Source organism: Syngnathus scovelli, chromosome 6 (assembly GCF_024217435.2).
Source record: "Syngnathus scovelli strain Florida chromosome 6, RoL_Ssco_1.2, whole genome shotgun sequence".
In the NCBI taxonomy this organism is placed as follows: Eukaryota; Metazoa; Chordata; class Actinopteri; order Syngnathiformes; family Syngnathidae; genus Syngnathus; species Syngnathus scovelli.
In genome coordinates, this window is record NC_090852.1 from 5681786 (window position 1) to 5701328 (window position 19543).

Below are 19543 nucleotides of genomic sequence, written 5' to 3' on the forward strand. Positions count from 1 at the left end.
CTTCAAAGACCTCCTCAATTCCACCTACACGCCTTCCATTGAGGAAGCAGGGCCTGGAGACTCTGAGGCGGACTCTCCAATCTCTGGGGTCGAAGTCACTGAGGTAGTTAAAAAACTCCTCGGTGGCAAGGCCTCGAGTTCTTAAAGGCTCTGGATGTTGTGGGGCTGTCATGGCTGACACGCCTCTACAACATTGCGAGGACATCGGGGACAGTGCCTCTGGATTGGCAGACTGGTGGGGTGGTTCCCCTCTTTAAGAAGGGGGACCGGAGGGTGTGTTCAGGGGAATCACACTCCTCAGCCTCCCCGGTAAGGTCTATTCAAGTGTGCTGGAGAGGAGGGTCCATCGGGAGGTCGAACCTCGGATTCAGGAGGAGCAGTGTGGCTTTCGTCCTGGCCGTGGAACAATGGACCAGCTCTACACCCTCGACAGGATCCTCGAGGGCGCATGGGAGTTCGCCCAACCAGTCATGTGTTTTGTGGACTTGGAGAAGGCGTTCGACCGTGTCCCTCGGGAGGTTCTGTGGAGGGTGCTTCGGGAGTACGGGGTGCCGAGCCAACTGATAAGGGCGGTTCGGGTCCCTGTATCACCGATGCCAGAGTCTGGTCCGCATTTCCGGCAGTAAGTCGGATTCGTTCCCAGTGAGGGTTGGACTCTGCCAAGGCTGCCCTTTGTCACAGATTCTGTTCATAATTTTTATGGACAGAATTTCTAGGCGCAGCCGAGGCGTTGAGGGGGTCCGGTTTGGGGACCTCAGCATCGCGTCTCTGCTTTTTGCAGATGACGTGGTGCTGTTGGCTTCTTCAGGCCGTGATCTCCAGCTCTCACTGGAAAGGTTCGCATCGCAGCCGAGTTTGAAGTGGTCGGGATGAGGGTCAGCACCTCCAAATCTGAGTCCATGGTCCTCGATCGGAAAAGGGTGGAATGCCCTCTCCGGATCGGGGATAAGATCCTGCCCCAAGTGGAGGAGTTCAAGTATCTTGGAGTCTTGTTCACGAGTGAGGGGAGGATGGAGCACGAGATCGACAGGCGGATCGGTGCAGCGTCGGCAGCAATGCGGACCCTGTACCGGTCCGTCATGGTGAAGAGAGAGCTGAGCCAAAAGGCGAAGCTCTCAATTTACCGGTCGATTTACACTCCTACCCTCACCTATTTTCACGAGCTATGGGTTGTGACCGAAAGAACGAGATCCCGGATACAAGCGGCCGAAATGAGTTTTCTCCGCAGGATGTCCGGGCTCTCCCTTAGAGATAGGGTGAGAAGCTCGGTCATCCGGGAGAGACTCGGAATAGAGTCGCTACTCCTCCACGTTGAGAGGAGCCAGATGAGGTGGCTCGGGCGTCTTATCAGGATGCCTCCTGGACGCCTCCCTGGGGAGGTGTTCCGGGCATGTCCCACCGGTAGGAGACCGCGGGGACGACCCAGGACGTGCTGGAGAGACTATGTCTCTCAGCTGGCCTGGGAACGCCTTGGGATCTCCCGGGATGAGCTGGATGAAGTGGCTGGGGAGAGAGAAGTCTGGGAGTCCCTCCTAAAGCTGCTGCCCCCGCGACCCGACCCCGGATAAGTGGAAGAAGAAGATGGATGGATGGATGGATGGATGGATTCAAGATTCAAGAGTTTTTTATTCGCCATGTTTGAGCGTGCCAAACAAGGAATTTGACTTCGGTAAATCACAGCCTCTGTTCAACATGGATGGATGGATGGATGGATGGATGGATGGATGGATGGATGGATGGATGGATGGATGGATGGATGGATGGATGGATGGATGGATGGATGGATGGATGGATGGATGGATTTTTAAAAGTGAAGACAATTTGCAATTTCAGTAATGACACAAATTTGATGCACAATTTGTATTTGCGGGGCACATAAAATGATGTGGCGGACCGTATCTGGCCCCCGGGTCTTGGGTTTGACGCCCATGCGCGTTAGACTGAATTCTAGTGGCGTGATTGCCAACTTTGGTCTTGCCTGGCTGCTTTTTCCTCATTTGACTGGCAATCCTCTCTCACGGGGCCGTCCGTCATCTGATAACCTCAACGCTGCTGCCATTCACTTTGCCAGAAATCCTTAGAGGCTTGTCAAGTAAAACAAATACCCCTGATTTCCCTGAGGTGTAATGATACAGATGCTTCTGATTTTACTGTCGTGATTCTACACGTCAAATTATTTTGCACAGAACACGTTTAATAAAAAATTAAAGATGGGAAGATGACGCTTCTAATTGTTGATGCTTTACCGCTCATTATTTTCAGCTCTGGGCTGAGTGCGGATGATTCAAGTCTTGCAAAAGTCATGAGTATTGAGAGGAAGACTGGCCCCTGTCTGCACTTCATGCCTGGTTCTTCTCGTCTTGGCTTGCATACTCAGGGGACCACTTTTTGGTAACACTAGATGCAGGCATTGCGTCACTCTTTCTTATTCTTTTACCCTCAAAGACCTTTGCTGAAAACAGGAAGACAGGTTTAACACCTTCTTGTGTGTCTACGTACCTTTCTTAAAATATTTCTTGTTTTATTTCCATCACAGAGAATGAATGTTTAGACTACCTTGTGTGTTTTTGAAGAAAGTTCCGTTCACATCGGAGCTTGTCGGGGAATCGTTCAAGGTTGCAAATGTTTGCAAAACATTCGTCAACTGTTTTAGTGGTTTATCTTGATGCAGGTCAATTTGGAACATGTTCAAAATTCCCTTGTGAGAAGAAATGTGCAGGTCTGCCCAACATCTGGCAACCGTTTGGCTAACATCCGCAACCCTGACAAACACCGATCGGAAGGCAGCGAATCGAAATTGTCTGCAATAAGGAACGGGACACTGCATTTGTGATGTGGTTAAAGATTCCATTGCCAGCGTTTTCAGAAATTTCTGCCATTATACAGATCGCCTTTGCATTGCCTTGGGAATTTGATCCAGTGGGCTGGCTGCCTTGACAGGAACAGCCCTGCAGTAACATTGTCAAGGCAAGACCAACTCTTGTAATATAGTGCTTCCTTCAAAAGCAGATGTCTTGCTAAATCACCAATATGTAGAAAGTCTGCCTTACAATAACAGCGTCGAAACAGTGTTCAACGGCGCTAAGCACAATAACATCTGCCAAAGATTTGATACTTTGGTTTGTAAAGTGCACAACTTTGTTGGAGTAGTGACTAGCTACCAATAGCTACCAAACTTTGACTCTTGCTTTTGTAAACTAAACTGTTGTCACAAGTATTTATGACCAACTGTTAATTGTCAATCCAAAAATTGTCGGACTGCTGCTTGTTTAAAATCGTAAAAAAGATTTCCATCGGGATTGATTCCGGCTTGCCTTGCAAATATCACATGAAGTTAATCTACCAGACGACGACTCCACCACACAGAACCTCACTATGCAAATAATGGTTTCTTTCTGTACTTGACTGCTTGATCTGTTCCATTATTTCAAAGGCACACCTGCCCCCAGAGGCTTTCCCCTTGTCACATAATGATAGATTGCTATTTCAATTTCATTTGAAAGTCACTCGGTCCAACAGGTAAATGAAGTGTGGGTGGGTGTGTTTATTTTGCAGCGGTGAATAAGATGCGTGTACACCACCCGCCTCAGCTTGACTGACATTGAATCTGCTGGTATTTATTTGAACTGACAGATGATAATATCAATGTGTGGGTTATTTCCAGCACGGATGACAAGTCAATGTAGCAACAAAATACAAAACAGAAATAGAGGTATGTCTCATCATGCATACAATACATTGACAAATCGTATTTATATAAATGCTATTAATCCATCGTAGATTTATTTATAATCCAAAGTGACAAACTGTTGGCTATAATTTGTACAAAAATGACAGCAGACCTTTTAACTACACTGACTTTGGTAAGACGCCCCAAATAAAACCACCACCACCACTTTCTGAACCGCTTAGTCCCCACGGGGGTCGCGGGCGTGCTGGAGCCTATCCCAGCCGTCAAAGGGCAGTAGGCTGGGGACACCCTGAACCGGTTGCCAGCACACAGAGACAAACAACCATTCGCACTCGCACTCACACTCACACTCACACCTAGGGACAATTTGGAGTGCTCAATCGGCCAACCAAGCATGTTTTGGGGATGTGGGAGGAAACCGGAGTGCCCGGAGAAAACCCATGCAGGCCCGGGGAGAACATGCAAACTCCACACAGGGAGGGCCGGAGGTGGAATCGAACCTGCACCCTCCTAACTGTGAGGCGAACGTGCTACCCAGTGCGCCACTGAGCCGCCCCAAATAAAACCGTTTTTGTGTTTTAGCTTCATTGGCTGTGCCGATTTTTAGCTCACTAAAGATTTTTTAAATGTTTCTAATTTGACTACAATAAAGGCAAAGGACATTATATTTGAAATATCCCAATTGGATATCGAGGGATAAAATAAGTATGTGGTTCTTTAGTTGAGATACATTGGTCACGTGAGCTAAGCTAGGTAACAATGGCAGTTTGGCTGCCATAACATTTGGCTGCCTCCATCCCTCACAGCAGGATTAGTGTCCAAGGGTCCTGTTTAATTGGGCCTGATTATCAGTCGCCAGTGCTGCGGAGAGAAAGGTCATTTGGTCTGCCATTCAAAGACTTTTGGGCCAATTAATCCCCCAACAGCCAATGTCGCCTCCCCCCTTAGACTTTCAATCACTCTTGTCCAATGTTATTGTCTCAATCTTATTTGGGGAAAAAAATGCTGGCTAGAGTCACAACACAAGCTTTCTTCGACTCAAAGAAAGTGACCTTGTTTAAAAAAAAAAAAAAAGTCATTAATGGTTTTCTAGCTTGGAAGCAACTGCTGGGTTCCGCTTTCTTATTTCATTAAGCTTTGCAAGCGCTTTTGAAAACTTCCCTCAAGCCTCAGTGTTTTCTTAATTCAAGCTTTTGTCTGGAGTCACTGAAAAGGAGTCATTAAATGTATGTATTACAGGTAATGATTTCCTTAGGGAAAGTAAAAAAAAAAAAAAAAAAAAAAGCCCAATTATCCAAATTAATTGGATGTTGGCCATATCAGGAGAATAGTTCGCCTAAAGGTAAATTCATTCAATGTATCAATGTTGTTTGCTGATTAGGTGTTTCTCAATCTAAGTTCTTTGTAATAAGGGGTATTTTAACCGAAATACTGAATTTTAACAGAATTTATTTGGGTGCAGCGGGCACATGGCACACACTGGGGCAAAAAGGGGGCGGGGCTTTAGGGTCCCGGGAAAATGGGAATGACCCGGGGCGAGTGTTGCTTCTCCAATTTGTTCTGCAGTGATCCAAGAAGGTGACTTTGACTTAAATCTTGCCTCCTACGCCCAGTGAATTGTTAAACTGGGTGGGAAATTAAGATTTATCTTCACATCTGCGAGGCGTTCGGTATTCCTAGTCACGCGGCAAACAGATCAGCATATGCTAAAGTAGACTTTGAAACGTTGTCGCTGCATTGGGTTTCAGTATATTCTGGAGGTATAAAAAAAAAAAAAAAAAAAAAAAAAAATCTGATTGTCAAGGCTTAAATCTCACTCACGATGGCCCGCGCTGGAACTGAAACTTCATTTCCTGTCAGCCCCCCAGCGCCAAATTTGACCTCTCACACAGTGAACCCCATGAATGGACAATAGTGCCCTTCAGTGGGGCCCCGGGGCCGGAGCAAAGCCTGCAGCTGGAGCACATGGCCGGGCTGCTCCGGCCCAGCCCCAGGGCATGCTGACAGCTGAGGAAGATCACTGAACTGTCAAGGGGACGTTTAGGAAATGTTGCGGAAAGCACATATGTGCGGCATGAAAAAAGTGACCTCAACGCCAGGCAAGAAGATCAAAACTTTGGTCTGTTTATTAGATGCAGAGGTGGCGTGGCCTCAAACAGGTGCTCATGACCTTAATCTGGTGGATGAACCCCACAAAGCCCTTCCATTTATGGTCCACTCAAAGGAGTTACTATGAAATATTCTGACAGCACAAATGATTTTCTAGATTCTCAACCATCCCAAAGATGAAAATTCACAAGTGATACTGACCTTTTGATGTGAACACAGTTTTGCAAGTTGCTTGAAACATTATGTCAAAGTGGCTTGCTCAAATGCAGAATATCAGTTTTCTTAAACATGAACATGTCTTATCTTGCCTAAGCAGAAAGTTAGTTGATGTGCCATGGGGCAAGGCGGGAAAAAAAAGATGCTAATGGACAAAAGGGAAAGCCATCAGTGATTAAAATCACGCTAGCATCAATAAGCGTCATTCTTCACGCTGCTGTCCAAGAAGCCATTTACTCTGCAATGTCCTCCAAATAGTCGCCGGTGCCCTGGCCCCGCTTCCCTCTCCAAATTACTTATTAGCATAATGATGTGTGCTGCTTGGCGACGTCTTTTAATCAACCCTACAGTCACTCGGTAGCAAGCAAGTAATGTATTCTGATGCACGCTGACGCTATCTTCTGGTTTATTCTGAGTTCATTCGGTCTGGCGAGGCAGATAACTCACAGTACAGAATCATGCGAGCTTAGCATTTGTGATATCTGGCTGCTACGACTTACAACACGACATCTTCATTCTTGTTGAGCGTAGTTTGTCCTCAGTAAAGATTTGACATTTGCCTAATCTGGCCCTGCAGGAAACAAACTGTCCTGGGTCCACTGGTGGAAATTGACATTCCCTGTGGCTGTTTTCAACTCTGACAGTGTCTCAAAGCTTTGGTTCCCAACACGACATGGTGGCCATAGCAAGAACACACGTTCAAACATTGCTGTTGTACAGAAGGAACTTAGAATAAAATAAATAAAATAATAATAAAATAAAATAAATACATATATAAGTAAAACAGCATCAGCTCTGGCAAGGACACGAAAGGTCAGACTGCTCGCTGTGCAAGTCGATTGAACGATGGCTCACAATTGCGAACAACTACTACAGAATGGGAAATCCATTCGAGCAATCTGTGATGGCGTCCTTACATCAATGTCACCAGACGGCACGAGAGGGCTTCGAGTGCAAGTGACACCAATCCATTCGCTCATTAAAAGTGAGATCCAAGGCGCTTCTGCACTGAACTGCTCTAAATGCTGATTTACGACTTCAAGATTGTAGACCTGCATGCTTGGTGTCACTCAAAGGGACCCAAAACTTAGGCAGTTCATTGAGAGCTTTCAATAAGAGAGATACTGTAGGTACCTTTCACATTGGAATGAGTATAGTACGGATTCCTGGTACCTGGGAATCAGAATTTACTGTCCTTTTGTGACCCTAACCTTGAAATTCTCCAATTGGTTTTTCCATGAGCGTTGGTTCCTCTGGCCTGCTTTAAATTCTGACAATACAATGTACACATCGCACCCAGCCTGCTTCTTCCGCCGTCTCGGTTACAATATTTCAACACGGGCTGGGGGGGCTCCAAGCCTGCCACACCCTGCAGCTGTGCACCTGGAACAGCTCCCATTCCAACACGGCAGTGAACCCAACACCTGTTGGCACCTGAGGCCAGCTAGCGCCTCTGGACCGTCGCCGCCTCAGGAGCCGACTGACTAAACGTCAAACTAAGTGAGCTACTGTCAGGAAAAGGCACGCCCCAATACGTTGATCTGGAGCAACACAATTGTCTCTCTTTAAGTCTCATCTTATGGTGAAAACAATTTTTGACTTCCCTTTAAGTTTGTGCAAATTTTGCCATTCACATTAAAATTATTATCTCAGCCTCCTTTTCTGTGTGTGGTGTATTAGCGAAGGTTATTCCCTGGTGAGACTCCAATTAGAGAGCCGAGACCGCCCTGGGGTTAATTTTCTGCTATGTGTTTTGGGGAGCCAGTTGCCAGGCGCAGCCATGTGCATTAAAATCATTAGCGGTGCTTTGGCGCATCACCCGAGACACTAAACACTACTAATGCCCCGTTGGTGCCTTGACATTTATTAGCTGCCAGTCATCTATTGTCACATAAAGCCGTGCGGTTAGGTTTCAGCGTTAAATGGAAATCATGTTTTTCACACCTGTGTTGACACTAACAAAATTTCACAATAAAATAAAATTTTAAAAAGTGCTTATTTTCTTACAAGTATTCTCCGAATAACCAAACCATTTGGTTTTCCTAATATTGTCTAGGTAACTTTTTATTTAATTTCACAATAAAATTTAAAAAAGGGTGCTTATTTTTTTCCAAGTATTTTCCGAATAACCAAAATCTCATTTGGTTTTCCTAATATCGTTTTCTAGGTAATTTTTTATTTAATTTCACAATCAAAAAAAAAAGTATTTTTCTTATGTCTATTTTCATTCAAAGTCATTTTCAATATTTTCTAAAAGCATTCTTAGTCAACTTTGTTATTAGGCTTAAAGGTACACATTGCGATAATACGGTATCGGACTAGGGCGATGGGGGGCGGAAGAAAAACCCAAACCTTTGTCTCTCTACAAAGCACTCATCAGTCTGCGGATTCATTGAACTTTACATCACCCGGGAAACCCCTTTGAGCTAGCATTAGCCAATCGGCTATATAGCAGCTCACGTCACACAGCCATTAGGCCATTTTGTCTTCTTTAAAGCCAGTTGTTGTTTTTGGTTTTCCGTCTTCAATTCAATGTGTTTAACAGTCTGGCCAGCCGGAACCAAAAATCGGCAGGCAATCTGCCAGATTAAAAGTAAAGATTACGTTAGACCCTTTTCAACTGGAAAAATGGCCCCAAAACAAAAACATTGAAGTGACTTTACACGGTTTGTAATTTCTACGTAAACATATTTTGGAATTGACTTATTTATCTGTTGCTGGTTTGATTGTGGGTTTTTTTGTGTGATGACTTTCTGTTTTGACAGTCGTGGTCCGCTTCAATATTTTCTTAAGGAAAAACGAGATACAGCATCCATCGTTCTTGTGAATGATGATCGAGATTGCACGGTGAATTTCTGCACCATTCACGTCATTATTTCTTTGCTCGGCTGGAAAGAAAGATGAGGGTTTAGTGTAAACACCTCGAGAGGGCTTTTTTCTATTTTGCTGTGCAGGTGAGAAGCGGAGTTCCCTCCACAATACACCAATCACGGAAGCGTAGCTATTTTTGCATCGAGTTCTTTGGGTCAGAATGTTCGCAGCGGGGCGAGTCTCTTTCAATTGATACAGTGAAGCATTCTGAATGAGAATGGCAGGACTCAATGTGCATTCCAGCGGGTTTGAGTCCTTACAGAGGGCCGGCCAATGAATGAGAAATCAGCATCTCTATAAAACGCTCTATTTGGCACAAGGATGGGTCCCCCTTCCTTCCCCTCTCTTTGGGACCTGCTGCCCCCCTCCTCCTCTCCTCCCCCTCCCCACCCCCAACGGCCATTCTCTTAAGCTTGGAATCCATAGGAGGTTTGTTTGAGATGCGAAAACCAGTGTGAGAACACTGGCCATGGGAAAAATCTTTTGGTCGGGTCTGAATGGGGCCATTAAATAACTGGACGGGTTTTTTTCCCCTCTTTTTCAGGAACTCCTTCAGTCAATGGGACAAAGACTATTCAAGGAAAATAGCGCTTCATTGCTGGCTAATTTGAAAGTGTCAGAACCTCGTTGGTAAATATGGTGGAGGCCTGACTTGATCCAAAGTCAAGGTTCTGTTTAGCTCCTGGCGTTTGAACATGAAAAGAAAAGGCAGAGCCACAACGATAAGCAGCCGCAGACATTAAACCGAGTTCCAATTAGAACATTTGACGTTATTTGTGGATGGCTGGGAGTCTTTACAAAGGGTGCAAATCATACTTTTGAAATTGATCTGCACAAAAAAAAAAAGGCGTGCCTGCGTTTTTGTGCCAACAAGCTCATATTGCCTTGATGGATTGGATCGATGTGTTGCAATAGATGAATCCCAGTTCTCAGGGAACAAAAAAGTCCCCGGGGGGATGAAGTTGACAAAAAATCCAATTGAGAACAAAGTCGGCACACTTGTCTGTGCCTGTACAAGTGGTGCTTTGACACGTCGCTGGAATGTCGCGTAAAATCTAAAAGCGAGGCGTGTCGAGTAACGAGAGCTTTTAACAACACATCAAAGGCTCCATTAAGGCGCCGCCGCGTGACGTCAAGTTATTTTCCGAAGTCGCGAATATGACTCAATGTGTCATGTTTGGCCATGGTGTGTTGAACTAAAACAGCGGGCTGTTGAAATAAACATCTTTTTGGGAGGTCCATGGCTTTAAATAACAGCGGGGGCCGAGCTTGACAGCTGCCGTGGCGGCGAGGGAGCCAATCACAGGTGCTGTGCGGGCCACAGGCATGAATTTGGGCAAGTGTTTGACAGAAGAGGCCATGTGGAGAAGAGAGATGACAGGTGACTGATCCAGCACGGCGCTGCCAGAATTAGTTTGCCTTGGGCTGCTCCGGTAGAAGCACGGCTGAGTTAATGGAAATGGCAACGTGGAAATGTGTTACACGCCATATTATATCCTATGTTAGATCAAATAAAGAAGGTGCCACTGAAATTTATGGATGGATATTTCGTTCTTAGCTCAATGAAATTAGTAAACAAACACCTTGAAATCTATACAAAAACCTGATAACGGCGTCCACTTGAGAGGACTCAGCAAATTTTCAAAAATATATTTCGTATTGTAAGATTGAAGGCTAGCAATGACGCTAAAGAGTCGAAATGTGATGAGAAAGCAGTGGAGTGAAGAATGGATGGTTTTTGTTTTCGAGCAGCTCCCACACAGAAGCTAGCAGCTCTCCTCCATCAGTAAGTCAACTCTACTCGTCTGCCAAGTTTCCATCGCTGCAGCAAAAAAAAAAAAAACATGTGCAAGCCAGGGCCTGCTTCTTAAACCCGCCATTTTGACACTCTCTGGCGATGACGGGCTTTGTGTCAGGCAGAAACAGAGAGAGACTTTCAAAATGCTCGCTTCCATTTTGTCATCAATGGAAAATGGTTTCAAAATTCCCGCCAGTGCTGCACAAGTCGGTCTGTCAGCATCTGAAAAGTAAAATCTTCGGTCGCTGGGAGGCAAACGCTTAAAGCGGTAATCCCGAATGTTACGGCCAAACAAAATGGGATGCGGTTGATTTAAACTGCCGGACGACTTACATAAGGGATTCATTGCTGAGCTCACGACACATCACAAAGCACGAACGGGTCATCGCCGACTGTTTTGCGACCAAAGAACAGCGAGGGCCATCAAGTCCAATCAGCTTTGGTCACTTGTATGCCTTCCCAACGTAAGGAAACGGATGAATGGCCTTTGAAAGAAGCTGAGAGAGAGAGACAGAAGAAAATGAAACATCACCACCATAGCCAGTTTTCCCTTTCCTCTACCAAGGGAGTTGATTTTAATTTGAAATCATTGATAAGGATGACTGATAAGGTGAAGAGATGCATGCAAGAGAGAGAGAGAGATAGCAGAGAGCTAGATAGATAGCTTAATAATAATGAATAATAAATAGATCAAATGATAAATAAATAGATCAAAGAATTGTAACATTAGACTGCAATGCCTTATTTACTTTGGCAAAGAATCTTGCCGCATGAACGTGATCAGTCTGAGGTCCATCTCTAAACCGTCCGGTTCTCTTTTGTGCATTTTTTTTTTTTTTTTTTTTGCATCTGTCATGGCTTCTCTGCCAAGGCTTAATTCAGCTGTTTCCCTTTGCAGATAGCAAATGAAAAGATGTTTGCCAAGCTCCATTACAGGCAGTTGCCACTCGCGTCACAGGCGCAAAAAGAGAAGGCCTTTTGGATGCTATGAATAATGCAGGAAATGTTTAAATGCAAGAGCAGATAGAAGATAATGACTGCAAGGAAGATCAATAAAGCGCTGGGGAAAGGTTAACACCACACGATCGGCTTTGCGCTAGTCACAGCTGAGGACTCTATCAGTCCAGTGGATAAAGGGAGATTGGAAAACTTGACGCTTGATTGCTCACGTACTCCTCTTTTCTTTTCTTTTCTTTTCTTTTTTTTTTTACTGCTATTGTATTCTTAGAATGCAAGGCGGAGGTTTTGTCTCTGAAATCTAGCAGAAACAGTTTCAAACTTTCGGAAATGGAGGTTAACTATTGCATCTCACCAAAGTTGGGCAAATTTGAAGACAAAATGGAGTTTAGTCTAGGATTGAGATCATCCAAACGCATTATGAATTAATTAAATTTGTGAGTGTTGGCCAGTGGAATTTGCTACAAAGATACAGCTCACCTTACTGTGGAAAAAAAAAAAAGTCTCAGCTGGAAAGCCAGCGAACATGTGTTAACCATCTGGAATCACCCAAAACTATTCTGAGTCATTTTTATTTGATCAAAGATGTGTGCTTCTTTTTCTCGCCTATTGACGATAATTATCCGAAGACTATCCAGCACGATCTATCCGAGTGAGTTATTTGACCGGGTAATGCTGAGCCCAAACGGACTTTTTCAATGGAGCTGTTAAGCGTTTGCTACCAGAGGCCAGAACGGCGCTCTCATGAAAATGAATGAAGACGCTAACCTTTTTTTTTTTTTAGCCACAGCTTACTGTCAGAGCAGAAGGAGCCTCAAGGTTGTGGAAAGCAGTTTTTCTAGTGCCCTTTTGATAATTGCGGTAAAAACAATATTGATGTTGAGCCCACTTTAAAAATAAGTAGAACACTTTTTGAGATAGAAAATAGAGACAAACAAGCCTGACACGAATGTGATTTGCATCATAATTGAGCCTCATTTGGATTTGGATTTATTTAACTCGGGAAAAAAAGATGCAAATGAATTTTGGAACTTGTGACCAAAAACTCATTTTTATTCGTCGTGTTTATATATTTCACAGTGCGCCAAGTTGTAACATAAAGAGGTCAGAAATGATCGATATTTTCAGTTGTACTACCGTATTTGCCGGTGTATTGGTCGACCTTTTTCGATCCAAAATCGACCGAAAAAAATCGACCTCGACTTATACACCGAGTCATAAAATTTAACTTCGTATTCATCGCTTCAAATGTGATGGTAACCAAGGCCGTTTCTCATGCATCTCATTGTGCGTTGCACTTAGAAAATTTGAACCGGGCGGCGTGCGCGAGTGCGCGGCCCGCTGGAAGTCCAATGAGGCGCCGCGATCTCCTGCGCGGTGCTTATAAAGTGCCGATCCGCTCGGCTTGGAGCTATTTCCGGCCTCCCGTTGGTGCCGGGCGGCGTGCGCGAGCTCGCCGGCCGCGATCTCCTGCGCGGTGCTTATAAAGTGCCGATCCGCTCGGCTTGGAGCTATTTCCGGCCTCCCGTTGGTGCTGGGCGTCGTGCGCGAGCTCGCCGGCCGCGATCTCCTGCGCGGTGCTTATAAAGTGCCGATCCGCTCGGCTTGGAGCTATTTCCGGCCTCCCGTTGGTGCCGGGCGGCGTGCGCGAGCTCGCCGGCCGCGATCTCCTGCGCGGTGCTTATAAAGTGCCGATCCGCTCGGCTTGGAGCTATTTCCGGCCTCCCGTTGGTGCCGGGCGGCGTGCGCGAGCTCGCCGGCCGCGATCTCCTGCGCGGTGCTTATAAAGTGCCGATCCGCTCGGCTTGGAGCTATTTCCGGCCTCCCGTTGGTGCCGGGCGGCGTGCGTGAGCTCGCCGGCCGCGATCTCCTGCGCGGTGCTTATAAAGTGCCGATCCGCTCGGCTTGGAGCTATTTCCTGCCTCCCGTTGGTGCCGGGCGGCGTGCGCGAGCTCGCCGGCCGCGATCTCCTGCGCGGTGCTTATAAAGTGCCGATCCGCTCGGCTTGGAGCTATTTCCGGCCTCCCGTTGGTGCCGGGCGGCGTGCGCGAGCTCGCCGGCCGCGATCTCCTGCGCGGTGCTTATAAAGTGCCGATCCGCTCGGCTTGGAGCTATTTCCTGCCTCCCGTTGGTGCCGGGCGGCGTGCGCGAGCTCGCCGGCCGCGATCTCCTGCGCGGTGCTTATAAAGTGCCGATCCGCTCGGCTTGGAGCTATTTCCGGCCTCCCGTTGGTGCCGGGCGGCGTGCGCGAGCTCGCCGGCCGCGATCTCCTCCGCGGTGCTTATAAAGTGCCGATCCGCTCGGCTTGGAGCTATTTCCGGCCTCCCGTTGGTGCCGGGCGGCGTGTGCGAGCTCGCCGGCCGCGATCTCCTCCGCGGTGCTTATAAACAGCTGCATGCGCACGGCCTCCCGGAATTTGAACACATTTCGTCAATAAATTTCGCATATTGAATTTTGAAGTTTAATATAATGCAACAATTGAGCTTGACTTATACAAAGGATATATCATAAAATCGTAAATTTCCGTCGAATTTTAGGGGGTCGACTTATACACCGAGTCGACCTGTACACCGGCAAATACGGTAAATGTTGCTATTTAGAACATTAGCATGTCTTGAAATGTATCTTTACATTAAATAAGTGTCAATTCCTCCTCTTGCTTCAATTAAACTCTGTGGTGAACGGAGCCGCCTGCAAGTTGAGACAGAAAAGACCAACTTGGCCCGAAGGCAACTGTCTATGACTCACTGATGTTATTTTGTCTCTAGCAATGAAATTCTTTATTTTTTCTGTTTCAAGTCTCTTCCTGTTCCACAACTTTTTTCAAGAGCAACACCACGAGGTGTTGATGCGACGGGCCGTCACTTCGAGTTAACAGACAGTCAACCGTCATCGTCCCGCCCGTCGACGAGCACCTGACTAAACAGCCGCTGACATCTCGTCTTTGTCGTAGCGCTTCAGCTATGTGAGCAGGGTGGATTTGCACGTATCAACTCCACGTTCATTTCAAGCACAATGCGGAACGTTCCACAATCAATCCGTGACTTTTTTTTCCCTATTTAGGGTTCGAGTCGATTTGTAATTTTAGTAATGATACAAAGTCGATGTAAAATTGGTCTCGCGGGCCACATAAAATTATATGATGGGCCGAATCTGACCCCCTGGCCTTGAGTTTGACACCAGTGGTTCAAAGTGATTTATGAATAACTTGCAAGCCAACAATGCAGCAGATTTACTGGGCCGTGGAACGGATTAAATATAGACTGTTGTTGTTTTTTTAATAATGTTGGCTAGGAGGAAACAACAGCAAGCACGGTGCCATTAAAGTCTGAAACAGGTTTCAGTCTGCGTCCAGAGCAAAGTGACTTTGGGTGGCCGATCATATGAAGACACCTGCAAAAAAATTTAACTGCATCTATTGTGACAAGAGGGAAAGGAAGGGCAGGATATAGCCAGCGCCGCAGCTGTGCACACAGGACAGCACCACGGGACACGGTCAAGTTCAACAAGCGCACAGATCGAGCCAGCCGGGGCTTAAAAGACTTGACGAGAATTTGGCCTGATTATTTGGAACCACCCACAAACGAGTAGCAAAGACTTGAATGAATATATATTGAGTCGAAGTCCATCAATCTGCTTTTACAATTTGCCAGCACACTATAGCGGTTGCCATTTTTTTGGGTCACACAATTATTATATGTATATTTTCTTATAATTATTTATTATTATATATTTATTTACAGTGGGGGAAATAAGTATTTGACCCCTTGCTGATTTTGCAGGTTTGCCCACTTGCAAAGAATGCAACGATCTATAATTGTAATCATATGTACATTCTAACAGTGAAAGACGGAATCCCAAAGAAAATTCCAGAAAATCACATCATATGAATTTATAAAAATTGATAACCGTCTGATGAGGAAAAACAAGTATTTGAACCCCTGGAGAAACAGCATGTTAATATTTTGTAGAAAAGCCATTATTGGCCAGCACAGATGTCAAACGGTTTTTATAGTTGGTGACAAGCTTTGTGCACATTTCGGCAGGGATGTTGGCCCACTCCTCCCTGCAGACAGCCTCCAAATCATTCAGGTTCCGAGGTTGTCGCCTGGCAACTTGAATTTTAAGCTCCCTCCAAAGATTTTCAATTGGATTCAGGTCTGGAGACTGGCTAGGCCACTCCAGAACCTTGATGTGCTTCTTCTTCAGCCACTCTTTTGTTGCTTTGGCGCTGTGCTTAGGATCGTTGTCGTGCTGAAACACCCATCCTCGACCCATCTTCAGCTTTCTCACTGAGGGAAGGAGATGTTGGTCCAGAATTCCACGATACATGGCCCCGTCCATCCTCCCCTCAATACGATGGAGTTGTCCCGTCCCCTTGGTTTAAAAGCACCCCCAAAGCATGATGTTGCCACCACCATGCTTGACGGTGGGGATGGTGTTCTTTGGGTTGTACTCGGTGTTCTTTGCCCTCCAAACACGACAAGTTGAGTTGAGGCCAAAAAGTTCTATTTTGGTCTCATCTGACCACATCACCTTATTCCAGGCCTCTTCTGAGTCGTCCAGGTGCTGAATGGCAAACTTCATGCGGGCCTGTACATGTTTCTTCTTGAGCAGGGGCACCTTGCGTGCGTGGCAGGATTTGACGGCGTAGTGCAGGGGTCACCAACCTTTCTTAAACCGAGAGCTACTTCCTGGGTACTGATTAAGGCAAAGGGCTACCAGTTTGACACACAGTTCTGAAATAGCCAATTTGCTCAATTTGGCTTTCACTATGTGTTATTATTGTCATTTCCAGTTCACATATAAGTGTGATTTTAACAAGAATAGCAAAAATACAGTCAAACCTTGGTTTTTGACCACAATACGTTCCAGAAGGCGGTTCGAGAAGCGAATCGGTCGAATTCCGAATCTATTTTTACAAATAATGGAAAAAAATTTAATCCGTTTCAATCCCCCCCCACACACACACACACCTTTTTAAAGCATTTTTTCATTTGCGCATATTTGTCTGATCACGCAACTGCAGCGCACCACCGAACGCTCAACCGTGGAGCGTCGCCCACCGCGCAACTGCACCGCGCTGGTCGCATTATTGTGACAGAGCCGTCGCTGAAATTTAGAAAATATTTTTAAAGTCCTGATGTACTTTCCAAAATTTAAGTAGATCTAAGTGCGCAGGGAGCTTCATTTTGTTCGATCGCGCAACTGCAGCGCACCGCCGAACGCGCAAACGTAGCGCGTCGCCAACCGTGCAAATGCACCGTGCTGATCGCATTATTGCGACAGAGCCGTCGCTAAAATTTAGAAAATATTTTTAAAGTACTGATGTATTTTCCAAAATTTAAGTGGACCTCAGTGCGCAGGGAGCTTAATTTTGTCCGATCGCGCAACCGCAGCGAGCCGGGCGCTCACTGTCGCATTGCTTTAAGAGCGTCTTTGTGTTTTAGGATGGCTTTACTGCTCCCACTTGCTTTCTTTGGGGCATGGTTAAGGCTTACAATCCTCAAAGTAACGTAAATACAATAACGACGGAGTCAGCCGGCATCCGGGCCGCGCTGTCGGGTTTTCTCGGCTTCTCCCGGCTCATCTCGCGAGGTTCGACCTCCGAATTTTGTTCGGCAACCGAAGCAAAAAAATCTCAAATTTTTTGTTCGAATTCCGATTTGTTCGAGAACCAGGACGTTCGAAAACCGAGGTTTGACTGTAAAATAAATAGATGCAGCTCACTGACAAGTGCTGCTATTTGAGCAAATTTTAGAACAGTCCTGTGGGCGACTCATGCGGTCCTCACGGGCGACCTGGTGCCCGCGGGCACCGTGTTGGTGACCCCTGGCGTAGTGTGTTACCAACCGTTTCTTTTGCAACTGTGGTCCCAGCTGCCTTCAGTTAATTCATCAGTTCCCCCCTTGTGGTTTTGGGATGATTCCTCACCATTCGCATGATCAGGGAGACCCCACGAGGTGAGATCTTGTGTGGAGGCCCAGACCGAGGGAGGTTGGCGGTGGTGTGGTGCTTCTTCCATTTCCTGATAACTGCACCGACAGTTGATCTTTTCTCTCCAAGTTGCTTTCCGATTCTTTTGTAGCCCATCCCAGCCTTGTGCAGATCAACAATCCAGTCTCCAGACCTGAATCCAATTGAAAATCTTTGGAGAGAGCTTAAAATTCGAGTTGCCAGGCGACAACCTCGAAACCTGAATGATTTGGAGGCTGTCTGCAGGGAGGAGTGGGCCAACATCCCTGCCGAAATGTGCACAAAGCTTGTCACCAACTATAAAAACCGTTTGACATCTGTGCTGGCCAATAATGGCTTTTCTACAAAATATTAACATGCTGTTTGTCCAGGGGTTCAAATACTTGTTTTTCCTCATCAGACGGTTATCAATTTTTATAAATTCATATGATGTGAATTTCTGGAATTTTTGGGGGGATTCTGTCTCTCACTGTACATATGATTAAAATAGTAGATCGTTGCATTCTTTGTAAGTGGGCAAACCTGCAAAATCAGCAAGGGGTCAAATACTTATTTCCCCCACTGTATTTATTATTATAATTTTTATATTATTTTTATTTTTTTATTGGGACTAACGACTACTAGCCGTTTTTCATGAGCAAAAAAGCTGCAAAATGCGAATCGTTTTAGTTCACATTAACAAATGGAATATCAACGTAAGCAAGCAAAAAATGTGGCCGTTCACCTTTTGTGTAGAAATTTGAGGAGCGAGAAATTAAAAAGACAGCTGTCATATGGAGATAGCCTTCAACGCTCAGCAACATACAAAAAAAAAAAAAAAAAAAACATTTGCCAGGCTTGGCATTGTGCTCAGTGTCCAAAAACTTCGATTTGCTCACCAATGTTTCCGCTATTTGTCTTGACGTGCTTCCTTTCATCGAGCTCAGCAACGGTGAATTATTTGTCTTTACAACTTGACACACTCTGTCTAGCGCGGCCCACATTCAGAATTAAACAGTCCCCCCCCCCCCCCCCCCCCCCCCACCCCCACCCACCCTCAGTGGATTGCATTCTGGCTTTTCAAAAGACCCGGAGGAGAAAGGCGATTGTGTAATGAGGCTTTGCGAATTCACGCTCACTCCTCGGTGGGCACGAAGGGGCCAATTTGCAAGCGCCCCCCCGCATCGTTATTGAACGTGGCCATAATTCCGCACGGCGTCTCCGCGGAGCTCCCTCTATCACCTCTTAATGGAGTTTTGGAATTCAGCCTCACACCTCGTTATCAAACGGCGGGCGGACTGCTGATGAACATGTATGAGAAATATGAAAAGGTGCATCATCGCCATCTTTGATGAGAAGTAGCAAGACATATTCAGTATTTGAAAATATTGCTATGAATACAAAATTAGCTTCTAGCTAGCATAATGGAGAAAACAAGACGAGATGACACGTAAGCTTTTTGAAGCAATTCTGAGGAATTCTGTTTTAAAAAATATGTTGTCATCATTTCTGGTATCTGCTTGTTCAGATTTGAGTCATCAAGTGTCAGGTTCTGCCTTTGCTTGGCGCATGGCCAACCAACCCCTCCACAAAATAGCATCAAGACAATCTGTGATGCCTGAACACAAATAAGAGATGAAAGCCTAACTAACCTCCCCGCACGGGTAATCGTGAGCTAAATGCACTTAAAGCAGGTTTTACTAGCACAGGTTTGTTTACCAGCAAGTCAAACAGCCGCCAAAAAAATTGTTAATTCCTTGTTGATTTGAATGTCTGGCGCCACTAAAGGTAGATAAAGTTATACAAAATTTAACCCAAAAAAAAACATGAAATGTCCTGAAGCAGCGTTTTTGACAGTACGAGGCCAAGCTATTTATGTGAGAACAAAAAAAAAAATTCCATCAGGTCTCGTGAGCAGTTTTTCATTGTTATATCAGTCCGAACAA